Here is a 22,022-nt window from a genome sequence, read left to right on the forward strand (position 1 = left end):
GTCCACTACCCATGAGATGGATGTGCACCTTGACACAATGCCAAGAGTTTATCCACCAGTGTCCAATCCCCATTCAGACAAGCCCACTTCCATCTAAATCCTAGCCTGCAAGCCCTGCTTACAAGTTTGTTAATTTCCTGTCTGCATTACATACACTTGCTCTTTACAATCTAGGCTCATCGTTGCATATGGCCCCATCTGCATGGGAATGATGGTAGCATTCCTTTTACAAAACTTGTCTGATTATTATTTTCATATTGAGAATCCATGTCAGTCAGTTTACCACTATCAAAAGGATATGAAAGAGTATTCGTGTTTTGTGTTGTGAGAAGAGAGGACTGTTAGGAAACTTGTCAAGGGAGATGAAGGCTGAAAACCTCAGAGGATGGCAACCAAATCTCTTGCGAGACGAGATTCTCTCACTGCTGTAGCTGCAGTAGAACTCCACCTGATTGTGGGGTGTTGGGGAAGGAAACAGAGGTTTAGAAGGACTGTTCCACAGTGTGAAAAAGACTCCTGTTGGTGCTTAAGAAGTTCCTTGCCTCTTGTCAGGAAAAACTGACTCAGAAGAAGATGAGAAGATAAGGTGAGAATATTTCAAGCAACAGCATGGTGAACTTTATATCTAAAGAAACTCCTGTCGGGGACTGAAAAAAAATAAACAGTTTGGGAATATCGCTCAGTACTGGAGCTTTTACAATGAGGGAAAACTCATATGATTTTCAACCAATAACTTCATACTAGAGGGACGGTGAGGCAAAATATTGTACCCAGGCACTCGAGAAAGGCAGGCTTCCTTGTTGCTTCCTCCCTTTGTTCAGTCATTCAACCAATTATTTACAAGATTCTCACTCATAATTCTGATACAGTATTTGAAGGACTCTTCTCAAGGCCACTGATACAAAAATTGCACTGTGCAAAAATTAGCCAGTCCCAATTCTGCAATCACTTTTGTAATACTTCAAAATCCTACACCCCAGAGACAGAGATAATCAAATTAGCCCAAATGTAATTTGGGAAGACCAGTCACAGAAGCGAGTATCTAAAAGTCCTTTGGATCATGATCTCTGACTAGTCCTGCACAGAGGCTGCAGGCAGGCATTGACTACTGAGAAAAAATAATTCTGGACATGCATCACAAGCCTCAGAAGACATTTCATCTTCCACTCAATCACGAAACGTTAAGGAAACGAAGAGATACCATGTTTGTGTCTTGTGGAGTTTTCAAGTCTGTGCACTTGGAGGCGCTTAGTGCTGTTAGACGTGAGGGGTCTTCAGAGGCATCCTGTTGAGTGAGAAATGCTCTAATCTTGCAATTGACCAGAAAGAGGATCTGATGATTGAAGTTTCTTTGGGAAGTATTACAAAGTCAGGTCAGTTAGTTGATCCTGCTACTATTTTTGTTGTTGTTGTTGTTTTTAATGCCAACTGAAAGTCTGCAAGATATTACAAAAAAGGAGGGAGGGAAAGGAAAATTGTTCCCATACTACCTGCTGTGTTGAAATTGGCCCAGATTGTCCACTCTCTTTCAAAGTTATTAAAAAAAAAAAAACCATACAAAGGAAACACCTGTGAATCAACATTTATTGAAAAACCTCCATGTATTAAATACACTGAGAAAAAATATTCTAGTAGAGTAAATGCGTTTGGAAAGACTCTAGGAACGGAGTCAGGAGACAGTATCTTAAGAGTGTTTCCCAGGTCTGAATTCTTTGCTAGAATTGTTCTTTAGCGGAAACTTCAGGCTTGCAAGGAAAAAGGACCTACTGTTTTTTGAAAGGCATAAACAAGAACCAAGGAACTGCAGTCCAAAGGGCATGAAAGCACTTGCCCCAATTTGAGGCTACTGTGCTTAGAGCGGAGCTCTCCAGAACTCTTTGTAGCTAAGTGCATGGGTTTCACGTGTGCAATAGAAAAATCACGAGTGCACATCTCACAAGAGCTGGTTTTAAGAAGACACTGTCACGAAGGTTCCCGGCGAGGAGCGTCGCCAGAGATGCTGCGTAGCGTGCCCGACCCTGCATTTCTCTCCTCTCCTGCAGAGACCTCCTGGAACAGATCCCCGCGTGCCCCGCGCCTGCACGCCTGCGCACGCCCACTGGGGCGGGGCTCTCAGGCACGCGGACCGCCGTCCTCCAACAGCTCCTGGCGTCTGTTGGGGCAGTTGGCTTGGCTCCGGAAGACAGGAGCGCATGCGCGAGCGCGGAGGTTGGGGCCCCAACGGCTGTCCGGCGGGGGCGGGGCCTGTCATGGCCGCCTCTGGAGTCAATTCCAGGAACCCTGAGGTAAGGGGTACGGGGACTTTTCACCCTTCCGGTGTCACCGCTCTGCGCTGTTGTTCACCCTGTGGGTTGTTTGTGCCCTTGTCCGTGTAAGGAGACTCCCCACAATGTGGATTCACGCCCCCATAGAGCTCGAGTCCCGTGAGGGGTTTACCCCAGGGTTATTGGCACCACTGGGGAGCCGGCTGCATGAAGGGTTCAGTGATTGCGGGGCCTACAGTGGGGGGGGGAATAGTGTGTGTGAGCTATTAAACAGGTGCCCAGGTGCCGTTCTAGGCTGCGCGTTCTGAAGAGTACAAAAGCTAGAGGGACGTTCTTGCGAGTTGAAAACCCTCATCTGGTTCCAAAGGTGTAGCTCAGGTGATTGGAAAATGAGTGAAGATCTAGCGAACATCCTCATAGCTTCACTAGTAACTTTTTAACATAAAAATACCAAACAACACTTATGTTCAAACGGTACTCTTTTGTCAATGAGAGGAGTAAGTTTGCTGAATCTAACAATAAACATGTATTCGTAGTCTGATACTCTCAGATCATGACGGAATTGCAAGCATAGTTTGGCTGGTGATGCAAGAGTTCAGCAAAAATCAACGAAAGGATTAGGTAAGAATCAATTCAGTATATAGAATTTACAGTGAAGAATAGTGTACATTTTCAGTTATTTGTAAATTATGTGCACACATCCATTATATCTTTAAAATTAATTATATGGTATATATCTCCACATTTCTTTAGGGAGTGCTGATTCAGGTTATTAAGGCTTTGCTTGATGACACACCACTGCAGGTGCGTATGGGGCTTAAGGTAGTTTATGTTTGTATTCTGGGGTTGTGAAAGTACTGTGTGGGTGTGTTTGTAGTGTGAATTACATATATGTGCGTTTGTGGCTTGTTGGAGTTCAGTGTCTGTATTTAAGGATATTAAGAAGTTACATCCTTGTTTTTGGCAATTGGGGAGTTGTGGGTGTTTATGTGTATCTGGAAGTGTCATGTTGTATATGCCTATTTGTAGATCTTCCAGGGATTGTAGGACCTCATGGGCAGTGGGTGGTTTTATGTATATCATTATTTGGGAGTCTATTGGGAATGTGTTTCCATGAATTCCTGGCGTGAAGTTTATTTGTGTATTTATGGAGTTGGTGAGAATCTGAGTAGTGTATTTGTATTTGAAATATGTTAATATAAATGTTTCAGACATTACATGAAATTTCTAAAAATCTTATATTTGTATTTGTATGGAAATATGTATGGAAATATGTTAATATAAATGTTTCAGACATTAAAAAAAAAAAAAGGAAGGAAATTCTGATACATGATGTAGCATGGTTGAACCTTGAGGACATTATGCTAAGTGAAATAAGCCAGTCATAAAAAGGACAGATACTGTACAATTCCATGTGTATGAAGCATCTACAGTCATCAAATTATAAAATCAAAAAGTAGAATGTGGGGTGCCAGGGGCTGGGGGAAAGGGAATGGAGAGTTAGTGTTTAATGGGGAAAGTTTCTGTTTGGAATGATGAAAAAGCTCTAGAGATCTTTTGTACAGCAATGTGAATACACTTAACACTACTGAACTGCACACTTAGAAATGATTAAGTGGTAAGAAAAAAGATTACCTACCTATATCTATATTGATAGATCTCTTGTATCTCATTGGTCACAGACCTTCTTGGAGAGTATCTCTGTGACTGTGTCAATCTGTGTCCAGTCAGAGGGTAGGGACCACACAGTGACCCGAACAGGATGTCTAATAGGCCCAGTTAGTAAGCACTGATGAGACATAAAAGAAAGCTCCAGAGAACCCAGGGCTGAGGGAGGGCACTCGCGGAGGTCAGCTTGGAAGGAGCTAGGCCTCAGTGGAGAAGGCATGCCTGATCCCACTAGATGTCAGGGAAATCTGCTGGTTTGTGTGGGCCAGGCTGGTCTGCAGCCACCATGGCGCAGGCGCTGTGCCTGGTGGCCAGGTACCTAGCAAGCTCAGGGCATCAGGATGCAGGTGGGGGCTGAGAGCGGGAAAGCTGAATCTAGAGGCCTTGGAAAGGTAATCACCAGGGTGGGGCTGCGAGGTCACAAGGGAATGTCATTTGGGGTGCATGGCTGGGCACCAAATGTCCTGACCCCCACACCTCAGACCCCCAGGCATCAGAGCCTCCTCCCCTTTCCACCCCTCCAGTGCCCTGAACTGGGGGAGCCTGACATTTTGCTCACCAGGAAGGAGAAACGTCCAAGGGTATTTGGAGCTCAGAGGCAATGAACTGGTACACTGACCTTGGGAGAATAAGAGGCCTCCAGTACAGGATGCCAAAAAAAATAACTGGTAAAATAATATAAAATTATTATTTTATCTGAATTTATCTGAATAAAATTTAATAAACTGGACTACATAAAATGGAAAACTTCTGCTTATCGAGGAATGGGCTGCTGATACACAAATAGCACTGGTGAACCTCAGAAATATTTTGTGAGTGAAAGAAGCCAGACATATAATAAATGAATCCGTTTATTTGTGGTTCCAGAACAGGCAAAGTGAATTAGAACAGTGGTGGCTTCTGCAGTGGGGGGAGAGGGCTTGACTGCACAGGGGCCAGAGGAAACTTTCTTGGGGACAGCAATGTTCTAAGACTTGATATTCGTGATGGTCCATCTAAACAGTTCTCAAAACACATCAGTCTGGACCTCCAAGATGAGTGCTTTTTCGGTGTATGTGAGTTATAATTCACTGCTAACATCTAAAGCATATCTCACCCTGGCTGGAGAGGTAGCTCGAACACGGGCTCTCCCTGCAAAGTTCAGAGAAGTAAGACCAAGGCCTGAGGCTGCACGGCCAGAGGGCAGAGGCCAGCCTTGAGACGAGAGTGTCCCTCGGGTTCCCTCTGCCCTCCCCAGTCCACACCCTGGTGACTAACTTCTGCATCCAGGAGCCACCTGCACACCTCTGGCCACCCCAGCTGACACAGGGCGTTCCCTAAGGAGTGTGTGATGGACAGTGCACTCAGTGGGTGGTGGGCTGGGAGCAGAGGCCACCTTTGGTGGGGGGCAGGGGTGGGTCCCTCGGTATCACTGGGGGGCTATGGGCATCATGGAGGTCATGAACATCACAGGGGCCATGAGCATCACTGGGGACATGTACATCACAGGGGGTCATGGGCATAATGGGGACCATGGGCACCATGGGGCCTGTGGGGGTCATGGATATCATAGGAGCCATAGGCATTTGGGACAATGGGCATCATGTGGGCCATAGATATTATGGGAGCTATGGGCACCAAGGGGGCCAAGGACATCATGGGGTGTCATGGACATAATGGGAGGACATGGGCATCACAGGGGCTGTGGGCATCATGGAGGACACGGACATCATAGGGGAATATGAGCATCATGGGGGCCATCAGCCTCTGGGGCCAGTGAGGTGGGAGATGTCCCCAGTCTTAGGCTGGGCTCTCGCTTTGGCCTGAGTGGGTGGTGCCCAGGAGCCCAGGGTTATCCCCACCCCATCTCTGGGGATGCAGAACCAGGACCCTGGTACTCTCTGAAGCATCCCTGATCCTACCTGGCCTGTGCCTTCTCCTGCATCCACTCCTGGGGAAGCTGTCACCTGAGAGGGGACAGTGAAGCCAATAGACGTGCCTTTGACTAGGGATCAAAAAGACCAGCAATACTTTTTAAGTTGTTTCTTTTAACTCTTTTGTCTGGTTATAAAATAATGTAGGAAGTATACACACAGAACTGTAACTGACAGAGGCAAGTCCTCTAAAAAAAAAGGCATTTTTGTCATGCCATTTTTGTTATGGATGAAGAAAGAAGCCAGCGGGCTTACAAGGTGTCACATGCCCACTGGAGAAAGCTTGGTAAGTCAGCAAAGGTGATTAGGAGGAAGACCTCATCCCACCACCCAGGGAAAACCATGGTTAACATTTCAGTGGGTTTTTTCTAAGGAAGTGTGTTTGTATCATTGAAATCACTTAATTTTGCAACCTCTCCCCATAACAGTGTAGTGTCAGCCATAACAAGCTGCACTGTAAGCATCTCTTGTAATGGTCACATGATATTCTATCACGGAGGGGCCACAAATCATCCTTTCCCTGGCATGCATTTAAGTTGCCTACAATTTTTCATTACTTCATATAATGCTATGGTGAATTATTCATAATGCTTTTATCATATTAAACAATGTCTCTTCAGAATAGATTCCCAGCAGCAAAATTATTTGGGTCAGAGGATATAAATATTCTAAAGGCCCTTGATATATATTGCCAAATTGTTGTGTGGAAGAGTCAGTCACTGTGTTTGCAGATGCTTCTCATGTAGCAACTGTGGAAATTTGTGTACATTCAGGGTTTGTTGTTCATTGTGAATCATGGTTTCAACATATAGGTCTTTAGCTCTGAGCCTATTTTTTAAAATATGTGGTAGCCCTTTATATTTCTTTTGATTCACTGGCAGAGACAATGCTCAGAGTTTGTCAAATTATTTTCTTGGTCCCATACATCTGGGTGTGATCACATGACTAATTCTCATGTGTGAGAGGAAGTGACCTGCTACTAGATTGAAATATGCTGGGTCCCTGGGCACCACTTGGTTGAAAAGCAGGAGAGCCCCCTTACCCACATCAGGTGTGTGAGAGTGAGAAATAAACCACTCTGTATTAGCCACCAAAATGCTGGGGTTTATCTGATACCACAGCAGAGTTTGGCCTCTCGACCAAAATACTCACACTATTAGTTATCTATCACTTTAAAACAAATAAGTGGCTTTAAAAAATAATCATTTAGTGTCTCTAATAGTTTCTGTGGGTCAAAAATTCAGAAGTGTCTCTGCACAGTGGCTCTGGCTCAGGGCCTCTTATGAGGCTGCAGTCAGATGTCAGCTGGGGCTATAGTCTCACCTGAAGATTTGAGTGGAGCTGGGGATGTACTTCCAAGGTGATTCACTCCCTCATGGCCAGCTGGTACCGGTGGCCATTGCTTGGAGGCTTCAGCTCCTCCCCACACTGGGCTCTCCTCAGTGCTGCTTGAGCATCCTCACAATACGGCAGCTGGCTCCCGCAGAGAGAGTGATCCAGGAGAGGAAGACAGAAGCCACAGTGCCTTCTATGACCAAGCCATAGAAGTCACACACCATCACCTCTGCTGTAATTTATTGGCCATATACACTAGCTCTGATTTACTGTAAGAAGAGACTACAGAAGGGTGTGAAAATGAAAGCAAGGATTATTGTGGCCATCTTTTTTTTTTTTTTAATTTTTGGCTGCATTGGGTCTTCATTTTTGCACACTGGCTTTCTCTAGTTGCGGGGAGAGGGGGCTACTCTTCGTTGCGGTGCACGGGCTTCTCGTTGTGGGGGCTTCTCTTATTGTGGAGCACAGGCTCTAGGAGCGTGGGCTTCAGTAGTTGTGGCTCGTAAGCTCTAGAGTGCAGGCTCAGTAGTTGTGACACACGGGCTTAGTTGCTCTGCAGCATGTGGGATCTTCCTGGACCAGGGCTCGAACACATGCCCCTTGCATTGGCAGGCAGATTCTTAACCACTGTGCTACCAGAGAAGTCCCTTGTGCGCATCTTGAGGCCAGCTATCTCACTCCCTAAATCTGCTTTAGAAATTTATTCTTTAAAAAAGCCATGGGTATGTGCAAAGATTTAGGTACCAGGAGAGGATGATCATTGCAGTATTGATTTTAGAAGCAGAAGAAAAAGGTGGGGGGGGGGGGGACATAAATTCCATAAAGTTGAATAAGGCGTAATATGACATTAAAATAGAATTGTATGCAGTCATATGTCGCAGAAGAATTTTTATGACACGGAAAGTTGTGTTTGTAACATAATTAAGCAACAAAATAACATAAGTAGAATGATTCTGTTGTGTAAAGAACATGTCTTTATAAAAAAGCATAGAAAAGGTATGAAAGGCTATACGTCTGGGGTAATTTGGATTATAAATGGGCATGTATCCACACACCTCCCCTTCAAATGTGAGTGGAGGACACTTTCCCACCATGTTGATCTTGGGCTTGGCCAAATGGCTTGCTCTGGCAGCAGCATCAGTAGCCGATTCCAATCCTAAACCTTCAGAGGACTTCCATGCTCTTCTTGCCAATCTGGGAGCTCCGGACTCCCAACAGGAGAGGAGCATGCCGAGAAGCATGTCCCAGGAGAATGGGAGACATGCGGAGCACACCTGGACCACACCTGAAGCTGAGGCTGAGCCCCATCCAACCCACAGGTGCAAAAGCAAGACGTACACCCTCACCCTCCTGCACCTCCTAGTATTCACGATGGCTGTGACTGATGATACAACATCAAACTAGGAAAAGCTGTTATTCCTGCATGATAGAATCATTTTCCTTTTTTTCTCTTACCTTCATTGTCTAAATTTTCTGAAATGGACATAATATTATATTATTATATTAACTAATTATATATTTTATTCAATATATTCATTATTTATATAATATATTATATTTTATTATTTAATTATATTATATTATTTATATAAATTTTTATTGTTTATTTAAATGTTTTTATTATTTTATATAAAGAATGTGTGCATGTGTGTGTATGTGTAAAACAAGGTTTTGGGAAGTTTAAAAAGAAAACCTTGCCCTTAAGGCCACCCTGTCTCTCTGTTCCCTGCCTCCTGCAAATGCACCGTAACTAGTGATAATCACAATGCACATTTTGATATCCTGTCTTTTCTCTGAAGTTACATTGTAAACACTCTTTTTGTTACTATATGTCCTTCACGAGTAACATTTACAGTGATGACAGAATATCCCACCAAGTGAATATAACAGCATTCTCATGTGTTTTACCTGCTGGAAATTTAAGTTACAGGCATAACTTGTTTTACAGTGCTTTGCTTTATTGCACTTTGTAGATACTGCATTTTTCACAAATTGAAGGTTTGTGGCAACCCTGCATCAGATGATAGTTAGCATTTTTTAGCAATAAAGTATTTTAAAATTAAGGTATGCACATTGTTTTTTTAGACATAATGTTATTGCACACTTAATAGACTACAGTATAGTATAAACATAGCTTTAATTTGCTCTGGGGAACCAAAAAATTTGTGTGACTCACTCATTGAATTGTTCATTTTATTGCAGTGGTCTGGAACCAAAGCTGCAATATCTCCAAGGAGGTCTGTATTTCGGAATTGTCGTTTAGTGAATGTGTGACCATGAATATATTCATGTATGTGCATTGTGTTTTTCCCTTTGCTTCCCAAAGATAAAATCACAGACTTGAGACACACAGAAGGGGATGAATATTTTACTCGCTCTTGATATGTATTTAAAAGTTTGCCTTCCAGAAGGAATCAGCCAATGTACCTCTCCACCAGCTGTACTTACAGGTGTGCCGGCCTGTAGAAGACACCACAGATTACCCACTGCATGTCCCTCAGGAAATGAGACCTGATTTGATTCTGGAGTGTGGGGGGCAATTTGCCCATCCCACCCTGTATCTATGGGTAGCTAATGAGATGTAAGCAGAATTACTGAGTGAGTCATCTGGAAAGCTCCTTAAGAGGGGATAACTGGAAATGAGCCCTTTTTGCCCCCATGCCTGCTTTCTGTTGTGATGGTTGGATCTCCAGCAGCCATCTTGGGCCATGAGGCTATTTTGAGGATGGAAGCTCCACACTATGCAAGGCAGAAAAGAAAGATCTCCCACACTCCCTCCTGCTGAGCTGACATTGCCCTGTTGCATATCCCAGCTGCTCTGTGGGTTTTGTGAAACTGTGTGTGAAGTCTCTATCTCATTGTATTATATGCAGGCAAGACTGAACTCTCCTACAGATGTCTGGAGTAAGCTATGGTGTAGTGTTTTTTTTGGCACATAATAAGCACGTTACAGCAGAAAAAAAAATAATAATAATAATACTGTGGAGGAGCCATGCCAGCCTTAGATTTCCTGTCTCCAGGCTTGTTTCAATGTGAGGGTAAGATAAATCCAGTATTAGTTAAGTCTTTGAATTTTAGACCTCTATTACTAGTAACTGAGCTACTTCTTAACCTCTCCAGAACATTACTAGCATTGGCTTTAGCACATTACATTTTTTAAAATTATGTATAGGTGTCAAATAAGACTTATTGTTGCTTAATTGTACATTTTTTTTTTAATTTTTATTTATTATTTATTTATTATGTTTATTTTTGGCTGTGTTGGGTCTTCGTTTTTGTGTGAGGGCTTTCTCCAGTTGCGGCGAGTGGGGGCCACTCTTCATCGCGGTGCGCGGGCCTGTCACTATCGCGGCCTCTCTTGTTGCGGAGCAGAGGCTCCAGACGCTCAGGCTCAGTAGTTGTGGCTCACGGGCCCAGTTGCTCCGCGGCATGTGGGATCTTCCCAGACCAGGGCTTGAACCCGTGTCCCCTGCATTGGCAGGCAGATTCTCAACCACTGCGCCACCAGGGAAGCCCGTTAATTGTACATTTTTGGTGGAACATTACAGGCAGAAGGAGTAGCACAAGCAAAGCTGTGCAAGTTGGGAATGACAGCCATTTTCAAAATCACAACAGTCACTTCCTGGGGCATAACACCGTCTGATATCATCTTACTGAGAGGGTGTCAGGTAAGATATAAATGCACGTCACTCCCATCATGGAGAACCATTGAGGCAGAGCATCCCTATGGAAACTCAACCTGTGTTTTCACGTCTCTAGTCTCTCTCTCTCCGCTCTTGCTCGCTCTCCCCCTTTTTCCCTCACTCTCTAACAGTTTTAGCAGGAGAGGGATCAGCGAGTCCCCTGCCCAGGACAGGGTGAGTAACTCACATAAAAAGGGACAGGTTGCACAGCTTGGAGAAAGAGCTGGAAAACTGACACCCTCAGAGCAGGAGAGCCCAGCCCTGCTGGCACTCTGTGAAAGGCTACTTCTCTCCTCCCTGCATTCAGATGGAGACACACCATCCAGCCCAATAAATGCCCCTTTGTGCTGGATGGGTTTCCATCAACTTATGAGATGTCTTTAATGAGAGCTGGTTGTACTCTGCCCAGCCTCTGCCCAGCAACAGGCCTGCCAGCCTGGACACCGTAAGAGCCAGCAACAGGAGATGGACGTTTTGGGGAGACTCCCCGGAGTTTTTAGCATCTGCACAGTGCAGACAACATCCATGGGCTGGACAGGCAGCTGGCCCCATGGAGAGGCCAGTGGGTCACATGCAGGGCCTGGCTCTTGGACCTGCCTTGAATATGCAGCTGGAGGCCCCAGTGGTCTGGTGGTTCGGCCCCCAAGCAGTTGTGGCCCCAGAACCAGGCCCTGGGGTCAGCCAGCTCCCATCCCACTCCATGTCAGACCAGGAGGACACACCTGCTTCCTACCTGCTCCTAAAGGGACAAGGGTCCTTTCCTTGGGCAGGCCAATTCACCCCTCAAACCTCCACACCCTCTCCCTTAGATGGGAGGTAGCAGTTGTGGAATTGAAATGGAATATCTCAGCTTCCAAATTCTTCTGATCAGCCTTAGCTGAAAGCAAGGAAAGAACCAGGGGTTAGCCAACCAAACAGGATTCAAGAGAAACTTGAAAGAAGAGGCTGTGGGGACCAACATTTTCAGACCGAGAAGCACAGCCCAGGCATTACAGCAGGCGAGCAGCGGCCAGAGGGCAAAAGGCAAGTTAAAGTAAAACCATCTTGCTCCCTCACCTCGTTGCCCTACAGTTGTTCTTAGCAAACAAGGTCCTCTGGGAACTCCTGCTTTTGGATGACATAGGCTTTACCAGGATGAAGGTGGCCTTGCTATCTGTTGGACCAAATCTGCTCATCAACTGTGAGAAATGACCGATGACAGGACATCACCTGGTCATCGGGAACCCAGCCAGCATGGAAACTGTGTCGGCTGACCCTGGAACCTATACAGGATCCCTCTTTAGGACTCTTTTCTTCACGGACTTATGCAAGTAAAATAACTAAAAATGGTGCCTTTGCAGTGTAGTCATTTCTAACATGCTACCCTGAGCAGTCAATTTTTCCACAGCAGAAGACACATGCCCTGTGCTGAGGGGCAATTAGTGAGCGCATCTGTGCAGAGGTGCCATGGCAGGTGCTGAGAAGCGGGGTCTCTTCCCCTCTGCACCCCTCAGTCAAATCCACTCGACTCAAATCCCCACCTTGGGGCTCAGGGTGGGGTCCCCAAAGCAGCCACACCAGCCTCCCTGGGACCTGGGTAGAAATGCAGGGGGTGGGCAGCAAGGAACGTCTCTCAGCAGTTCTGATGCTGGCCTAAGCAGGATCAGAACAAGGACACCCCTTTGGATGGCACTGCCTGACGTCCGGCAGGCACAGGGGCCGACCACTGTCCCCTCCCCACCTCAGAGCAGGAGAGATCTACGCCCGTGCTCGAAGCCCCCCCCCCCTGCTGTGGCTCCTAGGGCATTCGCAGGGGTCTCCCTAAGGAAAGCGAAGCCATGGGTCAGCCTGCGATCTGAGGTGGGCCACGCTTCTCCAGGGTAGAGAGGAAAGGGCCTGAGATGGCTGAGTGCTCCTGCGGGACTCACCCCAGCCTCGCGGTAGCTCCCAACACCCATCTGGGGTAGGTGGGGTGGACTCAGGGGACCTGGGTTAAAATCTCAGCTCTTAGAGCCTCAGTTCCCCCACATGCAGAATGGGTTCATAGTGAGATAGTGCACACCAAAGCCCCAGACCAGGGTCCCTTAGCAACGCCTGCTAGTTCTATCCTTGGCTTCTCAGTGGCAGTGTCTCCACTTGTCCACAACCTGTGGGAAGCTGTGGGTGCTAAAGGAGACAGCCCCCAGCCTGAGCCTCCAGAGCCTCAGTGGGGCTGGGGGTCGTGAAAGGTGGTGGGAAAGACCTGGGGATGCAGAAAGCATGTCCTCAGGGGCATCTGGAGGTTTCCTGGAGGAGGCAGTCCCCAGACTTGGATAATGAGGAGACTGACCCTGGGCCAGGAAAGGCAGGAAGGCGGGGGGCTTCAGGCTGGGTATGTGCGGGCCCCACCAGTCCCTCAGCAACTTTTCTCTGAACACCTGTGTGGAGCTTTCAGACCCAGTTTACTATGGAGGAGCCATCGCCTGTCCACAGGACCTCCTCATGGCCTGAGTTTGGGCCTTCTGCCCAGCTGGCTCCCTGGACAGGCCAAGGCTAGCAATCAACCTTCGGGAAAGGAAGGGGGGTACTTAGACTAGACCTGACCTGCCAGCAGACACCTCTTTGCCAAACCACAAGCCACCTACCCCAGCAGAGCTCCAGACACCTGTCCTCACTCCCACGTTCACCTGTGGCCCAGTGGTTTCGTGGTCTGAGTCAGCGGTCAATGTCAGAGCCAAGAACATGGCGCTCCATCATTAGTGGTTTGCAAAGCATGGGCTTGGCCGAGCCGGCTAGGCTGAGGAACTCCTGGAGACTGGACAAAGCCCACACGGCCAGGGCATGCCCCGGGCAGCCACCAGGTGTGGACTGAGGGTCAGCAGTACCTGGGGTTTTGCGTCTGTGGTTGCGAGGGAGGGGGCAGTCAACACACAAACAGCAAGCATGGTGCTTTCAGGAGCTGGCCCAGTGCACGGGGTAAGGGAGGCCAGGGGCTACTGCAGACAGGTGGTCTACAATCAGAGGTTATGAAGAAGCAGGCCACATGGAGACCTGGGGGTAGGATCTTCAGGTAGGGAATATGGGGAGTGCAAAAGCCCTGAAGTAGAGATGAGTCCAAGGAACAAACAGAAGGGCAATGGGGAGGGTGAGGAGAGGGGAGGATGTAGGGGCTTCAGTTGTACAGGTTCCAGGAGTGAGGATTTTCATCAGAAGACTTCAGAGGGACTTAAGCTGGTCAGTGATATAATCTGATTTACTTTTTCAAAATAGGATTGTGGGGAGGGATGAGTGTTTTAATCTGTTATATGTCCTGTGTTTAAAGAAAAAAAAAACCTATTTATCAATGAAAAATATAACATATAAAAACTAGGACTGAGATCAGATGTATCAGGAAAAAAACAAAATTACAGTACCCTAAAACAAGACAGTGTTGGTTTTTTTTTTCACATTTAAGAAGTATTGAGGTGGGCAGCCTAGGGAAGGCCTGTGATCCAAGCATTGGGGACACAGGCTCCTTCTGTCTTTGGTTCTGCTGTGTGAGACTCCCATGCCCAAAGTCTCATGTTCCAATATAGCTGCTGGAGCTCCAGCCATTCCAGCCACATTCCAGCCAATGAGAAGGCAGAAGTAATAAAGAATGGCATACGTCCTCTGTTTAAGGTCTCTTCCCTAATGTTGCACAACCCTTCCATTGCCAGAATGTAGCCACACGGCCACACTTCGATGCAGGAGAGGCTAAGAAATGCAGGAGAGACCCCTATTCTGGGAAGCCATTTGCTGAGCTAAAAATCAGGAGCCTGTGACTAAGAGAGAAGGGAAGAACCAATAGTAGGGATGACCACTGTTCCTGCCACCTTTGCCCTGCTCCTGGGGACAAGGACTTTGCTGGGCATAGATACCCATAGACGGCAAGTGGAGTCAGCCCCTCGGGGACTGGGGAGAGACCAATGCACAGACAGGCAGGACGGATGGGTGGATCAGGGCTCCACAGAGGAAGCTGCATCTCACTGTTCTCTCTCCACAGTACTGGGTGGGCACCTCCAAGCCAGCTGACCTGCCTCTCACTAGCTCTGTCGATAGCTACATGACAGTCCAGAACATGATGAGCATAACTCAGCGACAACCTCATGGGGGGAACTCACTTTGTTTTGGGGTTGAGGGCCTTACTGTGTGACCTTGGGCATGTCACGTCTCACTAGAGGATCAAGTGAGGTGGTGCATATGCCTGCCTGGGTGCCCATCTCATGCTACCTAGTCCATTACCATGCTTGACCCAGGCATGTCTGCATGACCTTGGCCAGTGCCTCCCCACCCCCGTCTTTAAAATGGGGGTGATGACACAGAACCTCCTCACAGGCCTGGCCTCCTTCCTCTGTCCTTCTGGAAATGGGGTGGCAGCCCTGCCCTGCCTCCCGGCTCTGTGCCCTGAACTAGTGGGAGCAGTGGAGCCTGGAAGTGCCTGACAGGAATGCAGAATCCTAGGCCCACCCCACTGCCATGAGATGGTTCCCCTCAGGTGGGTGGCGGGCAGGCGGGCCACCAGCTCCCAGGGAGTGCCCATTGCCCCAGGCTGGCCTCCTCCTCCCGCACTCCCTGCTGGTGGGCATGTGTAGGCCAGCCTGGGCCCTGGCAGAGGCAGGAGCTGTAGCTGCAAAGCCAGCCTCCCAGGGCAGTGCTGAGCACAGGCCTGCTTCACTCCGCAGGTGCCTGGGGCACCTCAGACATGCCACACCATGTTTCCAACCTTGGTCTCTCTCTCTCTGTAAAATGGAAATGCCATCTCTGCCTCCTTGCCTCTCAGGAATGGAAAAGGGCCAGGGATTCAGCCACTTTCGAAGGTTCCCGTTCATGAGGTCTATCCGAATGCACATCTTCCCAGATCCCAGGTGACACAGTCATGATCTCCCCACAGTAATTCGGGGGCACAGGCAATGTTCATCCCCCTCCTGGTGGTGTGTTGGGTGAAGTGGGGCCCAGGCCCTTCTAGCCATGAGACCCCCATCCCTCCTGATGAGTGAGGCCGGTCAGGCATCCTCATCTCTGTATCACCCAGAGCATGAAGCCACCGCCTTAAGAGCCACCAGACTCTGGTGATGCGGCCCTGGGCTGTCACTGGCCAGCAGGGTTTCAGCACCTGCTCAAGGCAGCAGCATGAGGAGGGGGCTTAGGTCAAGGCCGCCATCACCCTCAATGCCGGGAACTGGTCTGGGCTTCACCTGGGCTGGGTCAATTCATCTTCACAGCATCCCCATTTTACAGACAGTAAATGTATCCCCAGTCACACAGCTCGGAAGGGGCAGGTGAACTCAGCATCATGCTGCATGTGTGTGTCTGCACATGTATGTTGGCTGCACATACAGTCCGTCTATCACATGTGTCTCTCTGCCGGAGCATAGCTGCTGGCCCTGTCCCTCCCCAGCCCACCCCCTCTCCTGGGACATTACCCAATTGTCACTTCCCCTTGGACCCAAGCCTCACGGGCAGCAGCTGGGAACCGGCCTTGGACAGTCATACTGGTCTCTCCAGCATTAGAATTTGAAACCAGGTAGATGTCAGGACACACGGTAGGCACTGCCCCTTTCAGTCTGTCCTGGGAACAATCTGGTAAACAGACACAGCATAGGCAAATGAAAACGACAAAGCAGACAGGGGAAGTCCCTCCCTGAGGACAGGCACGCCTGGAGAAAGAGACCCTGCCCAGGGCTGACCAAGCCCCCCCCAGGTCTACCCTGGGAAGGTGAAGTGCCTGCCTGAGTCCCTGGTGGTCAGTACAGAGCAGTTACAAACCCAGGTTTAAGTGCCCAATTATTCCACCACGATCTTCCCTCGCTCCCGCCTTTTGGACAGAGGGAATAATGAACCTCAGCACAGAGCTGCCACGTGGCCCACATGAGAGACCCCTATGACACCCACCGAAACCCTCTCACTCAGCAAACAGGCAGGAACAAAGCCCTCTCCTCCCGCCTCTCTTCATCTGCCCCACCCCCGCACCTGGGGCCTCCCCTGCAACCTCAGAGCCCTCTCTCCTGGCTGCCTTCTCCCTGGCCCCTCCAGGAGCCAGCACTGCCCCTAGGGCAGAGAGGCTAGTGCTTTTGTATGAATAATACCAACTTAAAATATCTGGATTTCCAGCTGCTCATGAATAGTTAGCTGTGGGTTATGTGAGAATAACAGTAACTGCTACTTGTAATGGCCACCATGCCCAGGCCTGATCAGACCCCCAGGCACTGCTGTGTCCCCACTCATGGTGTCTTTGTGAACTAGGCCTGAGGCAGTAGCCACCTCTGTGAGCCTCAGTTTCCTTAGCTATGAAGTGGGCCAACAGCAGTTCCTCCTTCACGAGACGGCTGTGTGTGGGCAGAACTGATGTCCCGTTGGGATGCATTGGGCCCTCAGCGGTGCTGCGACTGGGCAGGCCCTGCCCACACCTGCACAAAAGGGATACCTGTCGGTCTGAACTGTGGGCTGCAGGACTTCAGGGCTAAGGTCAGGACAAGCTCCCAGGGCAGCCCATACAGACCCTAGATACTAGGCCCCCACCATGGGCAGAGCACTGAGGAATGAAATCCAAACACCTCACTGAATGGAGACGGAAACCAGCCACATACAGCGGGCGAGCGCCCAGCTGGGTTCAGCCAGTACTGTGGGCACCCCATGGCCCCCAGTCTGTCCTCTACCACAAATGGTTTGGACATGGCAGCAGGTCAGGAGGAGGACCTGGAGCAGGGTTTAGCAGAAGATTCTCCCCCTGCACCTCACCTGGCTTTTCCACAGCCTTTTCTCCCGGCAGTCCCTGCCTGAATCTGAGCCCCAAGCTCCTGCTTGAGGAGGGGTAGAAAGGCTTGCTGGGAGGAGGGGCAAACCCCAGGATCTTCAGATGTGTCCCCACTTAAGCAAGAGCCCCAGACAGCAGGGTGTGTGGGCTGGGTCACCACTATGTCCTTGGCTGCAAGAGGACTGAGTGGGAGGCCCAGGCCCAGAGCCCCCATCGGTCTCGAGACGCCCTGCCATGGGGCCTTGGGCAAGTGCAGACCCTCTCTGAACCTCAGTTTCCTCCTCTGTGAAGTGGGCAGGATCACTCACCTCCCAGGGTGGCTGGGCTCAGGGAAGAGTTGTATGTGTAATCCATGGGCAGATGAGACCTGTCGGGCCAGGGTGGTGGGGGAGCTCTGCAGATGTCCCCCTCCACGTGCCCCATATCCCCATGGCCTCCATGCAAGGCCGGTCTGCTCAGGTGCCCCGCAGGAGTGAGTTGGAGTCTTCACTAAGTCAGCTCACTTTTGGCTGGCAGCAGAAGGAGTAGTAAACAGCAATTTTATTGTGAAAATAAATGTGGCCCTTGACTGTGTCATGCCCAGGGATTTATCTCAAGGGGCAGCTGCGTTGGACCCTGCAGCAGACTCTGGGACCACAGCCAGCTGAGGACACAGCAGGGAGGTGGCAGGACAGGGTGCAGTGAGGCTCCTGGGGCTACAGTTGGGCTTGGAAGCCAAGTCCTGGGAGGGAGGGGGGCGTGCACAGCCTCAGCTGCTGGGGGAAGTTTGCTCCTTTTCTCTTAAACTTTTTTTTTGGCCATGCTGCACGACATATGGGATCTTAGTTCCCCGACCAAGGATCGAACCCATGCCCCCTGCATTGGAAGCGTGGAGTTTTAACCACTGGACCGCCAGGGAAGTCCCAAGTTTGCTCTTTTTCTCATTTCTGCTCTCCTGGCAGATCCCGAGGCTGGTGGGGTCTTGGCCATGTTCCAAAAGGCAGCCCTGACGTGGCTGCGGGGTTACTGCTGGCCATTGCTGAGTCCACAGGAAGCGGGACTGCCCAACCCAGCCCAGCTGCAGCAGGGAAACCCCCCCGCCCCCCGCCCTAGGAAACTTCCTGCCATGAGCTCAGACATGGAGCAAGAGACATCTCGGGGCTGGCTGGGTGCTGACGGTATGGGGACAGTGCAGGAGTAAGCCAGTGTGACCTGAAGCAGGTGCCTTCATGCTGAGTCCAGGCAGTGGCCACAATAACTGCTTACGCCCCGCACTAGTGGGTCAGACAAGGGACACCCCAGGCCCCAACAGATCCTACTCAGTCAGTTCTCAGGTCCCAACCAGAAGCAAGGACACCAGAGCCCGCACATCCACTGTTGCCCACTGAGCCCAAGGGGAGGGGCCTTATGCAGGAGTGGCTGCGATAGCCCAGCATCTGGAGCTGGACCTCCAGTGCACCCTGGGTCTCACTCAGCTCATGCATTTTCTGGGACTAGTACTTTCTCTTCCTTGTTATGGATTTTTTAAATGGAATTAATTACAAATTGGTACAGTTCGTTTGGGAGGTAACCTTTCAAAGTGGTGAGGCCTGGGTGGCGAGGAAGAGGAACATCCAGTCCTGCCCTGCACCAGCTGTGCTCTGACCAGCCACTGGGCCTCTGAGCCCTTCATTCACTCCCCCTTATGTGCCCATTTTATAGATGAGGAAACCGAGGCACAGACCAGTCACTCTGTTGGTCCGTGGTGTGGCAGGATATGGGGATGATGAAAGATAGGTGCTGATGGAAGGCCTGCACCCCAGCTCCTCCCAGGGTAGCTGATGAGCCTCATAGATTTGTTGGGAGCTTGGTTCTACAGATGTGAAATTGGGCTCTGGGAGCGTGGGCAGGAATTCCCATGTGGGCTCCTTGTTCCATACTTGTACATGGGGTTTGGAGTCAGTGGCAGAATTGGGGCAGGCAGGATTGGAGGAAGTCCATAACCAAAACCCTGAGGGGTCCTGCAGGGGTTCAGTGGGCCACGGCCCTGGCCTGCCCTTGTCTCCCAGGGGAGCAGAGAGTGTACAGGCAGGAGGCTGGGGGTGGGCCAGACCTCCTGGGCCCAGCCGGAGGCCATGGGCAGCCCATCCAAGCCCAGGGTGGACTGGAGGATGCATTGTGCTGAAACTGGGTTCTCTGAGTACCACAGATCTGCTTTGAATCCTGCTTCTGTCCCAACTCCCCTCCCTGTCCAAGCTGAGGTTGCCCAGCAGTGTGCCCCTGGGCCAGGTGGCCTGGGTCCCTGCGAGCTGCCTACCAATGGCTGGGATGAGACCCTCTGTCCACAGAAAGTGGGCTCAAGGAGCCAGCCCTGTGGGCACCACTGCCAAAGCCAGCTCCCTCCCCACAGGCTCCTTCCTGGCTTTTAGGGGAAAAAGTCTGGCAGCCCCGAGCTTACTCAGCTTCTGGGATGCCTTTGAGGTTTCAGGGAAGTCCTCTTGGCCCTAGGGACACGTTAAACTGGGTATTTGTTCCCTGCACTGCCCAGGTCATGGGCAGGGGTCTCGGTGAGAGGGTCCCAGCATGGCTCCTGGCAGCTGGGTGGGCAGGTGGCCTGTCCAGGCCCATAGAGCTCCGCACCTGTGAGAGGTGGGCTCTGACCGCCCCCCCAGCCCTTGACCTTCTCAAGATAGCAGCCTCCCTGGGATTCACCTGTGCAGCAGTCACCTCTAGGGCCCAGAGCTCCCTCCACAGCTCAAAGCCCCTCCCTCCGCAGAAGGCCTAGGACACCAAGGTCAGGCATGGGAGAAGCGCATCAGCCCTGCAGCCTCCTCCCCACCCAAGCCCCTACCGCACAAACCTCCTGGGCCCCCTGACCAGGGTGGACATGAAGCTGTGCCATGTCCTGGGTGGCCCTAAGCTCTGAGGTGGACAGGCTGGTTCCAATTCTGATCTGCCCCTCCCTCACAGTGGCCCTGGGTGAGCCCCCCTGAGCCTTAGTCTCCCACTCTGTGGAATGGGAGAACAGTGCTCTTTCTCAGTGTTAGTGGGGGCACTTGGGTTGTAGAGCTTCCCAGACTGTGGCCTGGGGTGTACAAATGGGGAAGCTAAAGCCCAGTGAGGGGGAGCATGTTGTCAAGGCTACACTGCCAGGCTATAGTGAACTGGGGCTTGACCAGAGCTCCCCCCACCAGCCCCCTGGCCTGCAGCCTCTGGCCAGCGCTCCTTATCACTGCACAGGTTGAACAGGAAGCAGATGGCCATATGGGCAGGAAGTGCCCTGTATCAGGAGGGGCACATGGCCTGGGGCCCTTGCTTGCTAACTGGGGCCCTGAGACAGTGGCCAGACCCCCCAGAACCTCCCGGCATGTTTGCTCCGTGGCCCTGTTGCACACATGGGAGACTGAACCCCAGAGGGGGCTGGCTATCCTGAGGTCACTCAGCTAGAGCCAGGGGCTGGAGACTTCTGAGCACTCAGGCTCACAGGTGACCCAGACCCCAGACCCCCACTGCAGGGCCCAAGGGGACTGTGGTGTCAGCTCTCAGGGCTTCTGAGCCCTGGGACCTGGGTTCAAATCCCAGTGCAACCCTCACTTGCCATTGGCTTTGGGCAGGGTTCCTCCCCATATAGCCTCAGTTTACCCTTGGTAAGTGGAGTGTGAGGACAGGGGGGAACTCCCTGGAGGAAAGCACCTAGCTAAAGGGTGAGTAAGATGATGGACTGTGCCCTGGGCACCCAAGGTGGAGAACAGCGGGGCACAGGCGCCCTGTTCTGGGGGCACTGCTGCTGATGGTGTCATTCTGTATTTGAATGTGCACGTGGCTGCATGGGCATAAAATATTTAAACAGTTCAAGAGAGCTCAGAATAAAAAAGAATTCTCCCTCCTCCTCAGAAGCCTCCACAGTTAGCCTGGATGTGTACATATGTGTGTGTATGTGTGTTTGTCAATGCATATATACATATGTATTGTATATGTGTGTGTACATGTATGTATACGTGTGTGTGCATGTGTGCTCATGTGTGTTTGTGCATGTGTACTGTGTCTACATGTTTGTGTATGCTTACACACATATATGTATTGTGCTTGAGATGTGTATTAGGTACTTACGTGTGTGTGGAAGACATTTTGGCACTTCTGGTTTATGAAACATAGGGGCACATGGCCAGCGGGCCAGTGTCTCCAGGATGCCCGCACCCAGAGGAGCACACACATGGCGAAGCATGGCCAGCTGGGCCGCTTTGCAAGAGCAGAGCTGGGAGACAGCCTGGTGCTTTTGAGGGGGGTGGGGCACAGACCCTGGGGAGGAGTGGTGTGCCTTGGGTGTTCTTGGTCTGGGGGTGTGGCCCACCCAGATGTGAGTGCAGCTGTAGGCCTGGCATGGAGAGGCAAAGGGGAGACTTGAAGAAAGAAAGAGGAGACCCCAGGCTGCACATGGAATTTCCCAAAGAGTAGGCCAGGGCCCTGG

At 50.3% G+C, this 22,022-nt stretch overlaps 1 long non-coding RNA gene across 2 annotated transcripts; it reads left to right on the forward strand.

The window, feature by feature from the left end:
• The first annotated feature begins 1,758 nt into the window (after window positions 1-1,758).
• LOC130706901 (uncharacterized) lies at window positions 1,759-12,194 on the forward strand. Of its 2 annotated transcripts, XR_009006941.1 has the most exons (6): window positions 1,759-2,285; window positions 2,801-2,885; window positions 3,018-3,068; window positions 9,383-9,417; window positions 10,729-10,848; window positions 11,735-12,194. It is a non-coding gene; the product is annotated as an uncharacterized LOC130706901 (long non-coding RNA). The 2 variants fall into 2 exon arrangements; XR_009006940.1 differs by lacking the exons at window positions 9,383-9,417; window positions 10,729-10,848; window positions 11,735-12,194 and having other exon boundaries at window positions 3,018-5,022.
• Window positions 12,195-22,022: the final 9,828 nt, after the last annotated feature.

The sequence above is a fragment of the Balaenoptera acutorostrata genome, unplaced genomic scaffold (genome assembly GCF_949987535.1).
Source record: "Balaenoptera acutorostrata unplaced genomic scaffold, mBalAcu1.1 scaffold_1171, whole genome shotgun sequence".
Lineage (NCBI taxonomy): Eukaryota > Metazoa > Chordata > Mammalia > Artiodactyla > Balaenopteridae > Balaenoptera > Balaenoptera acutorostrata.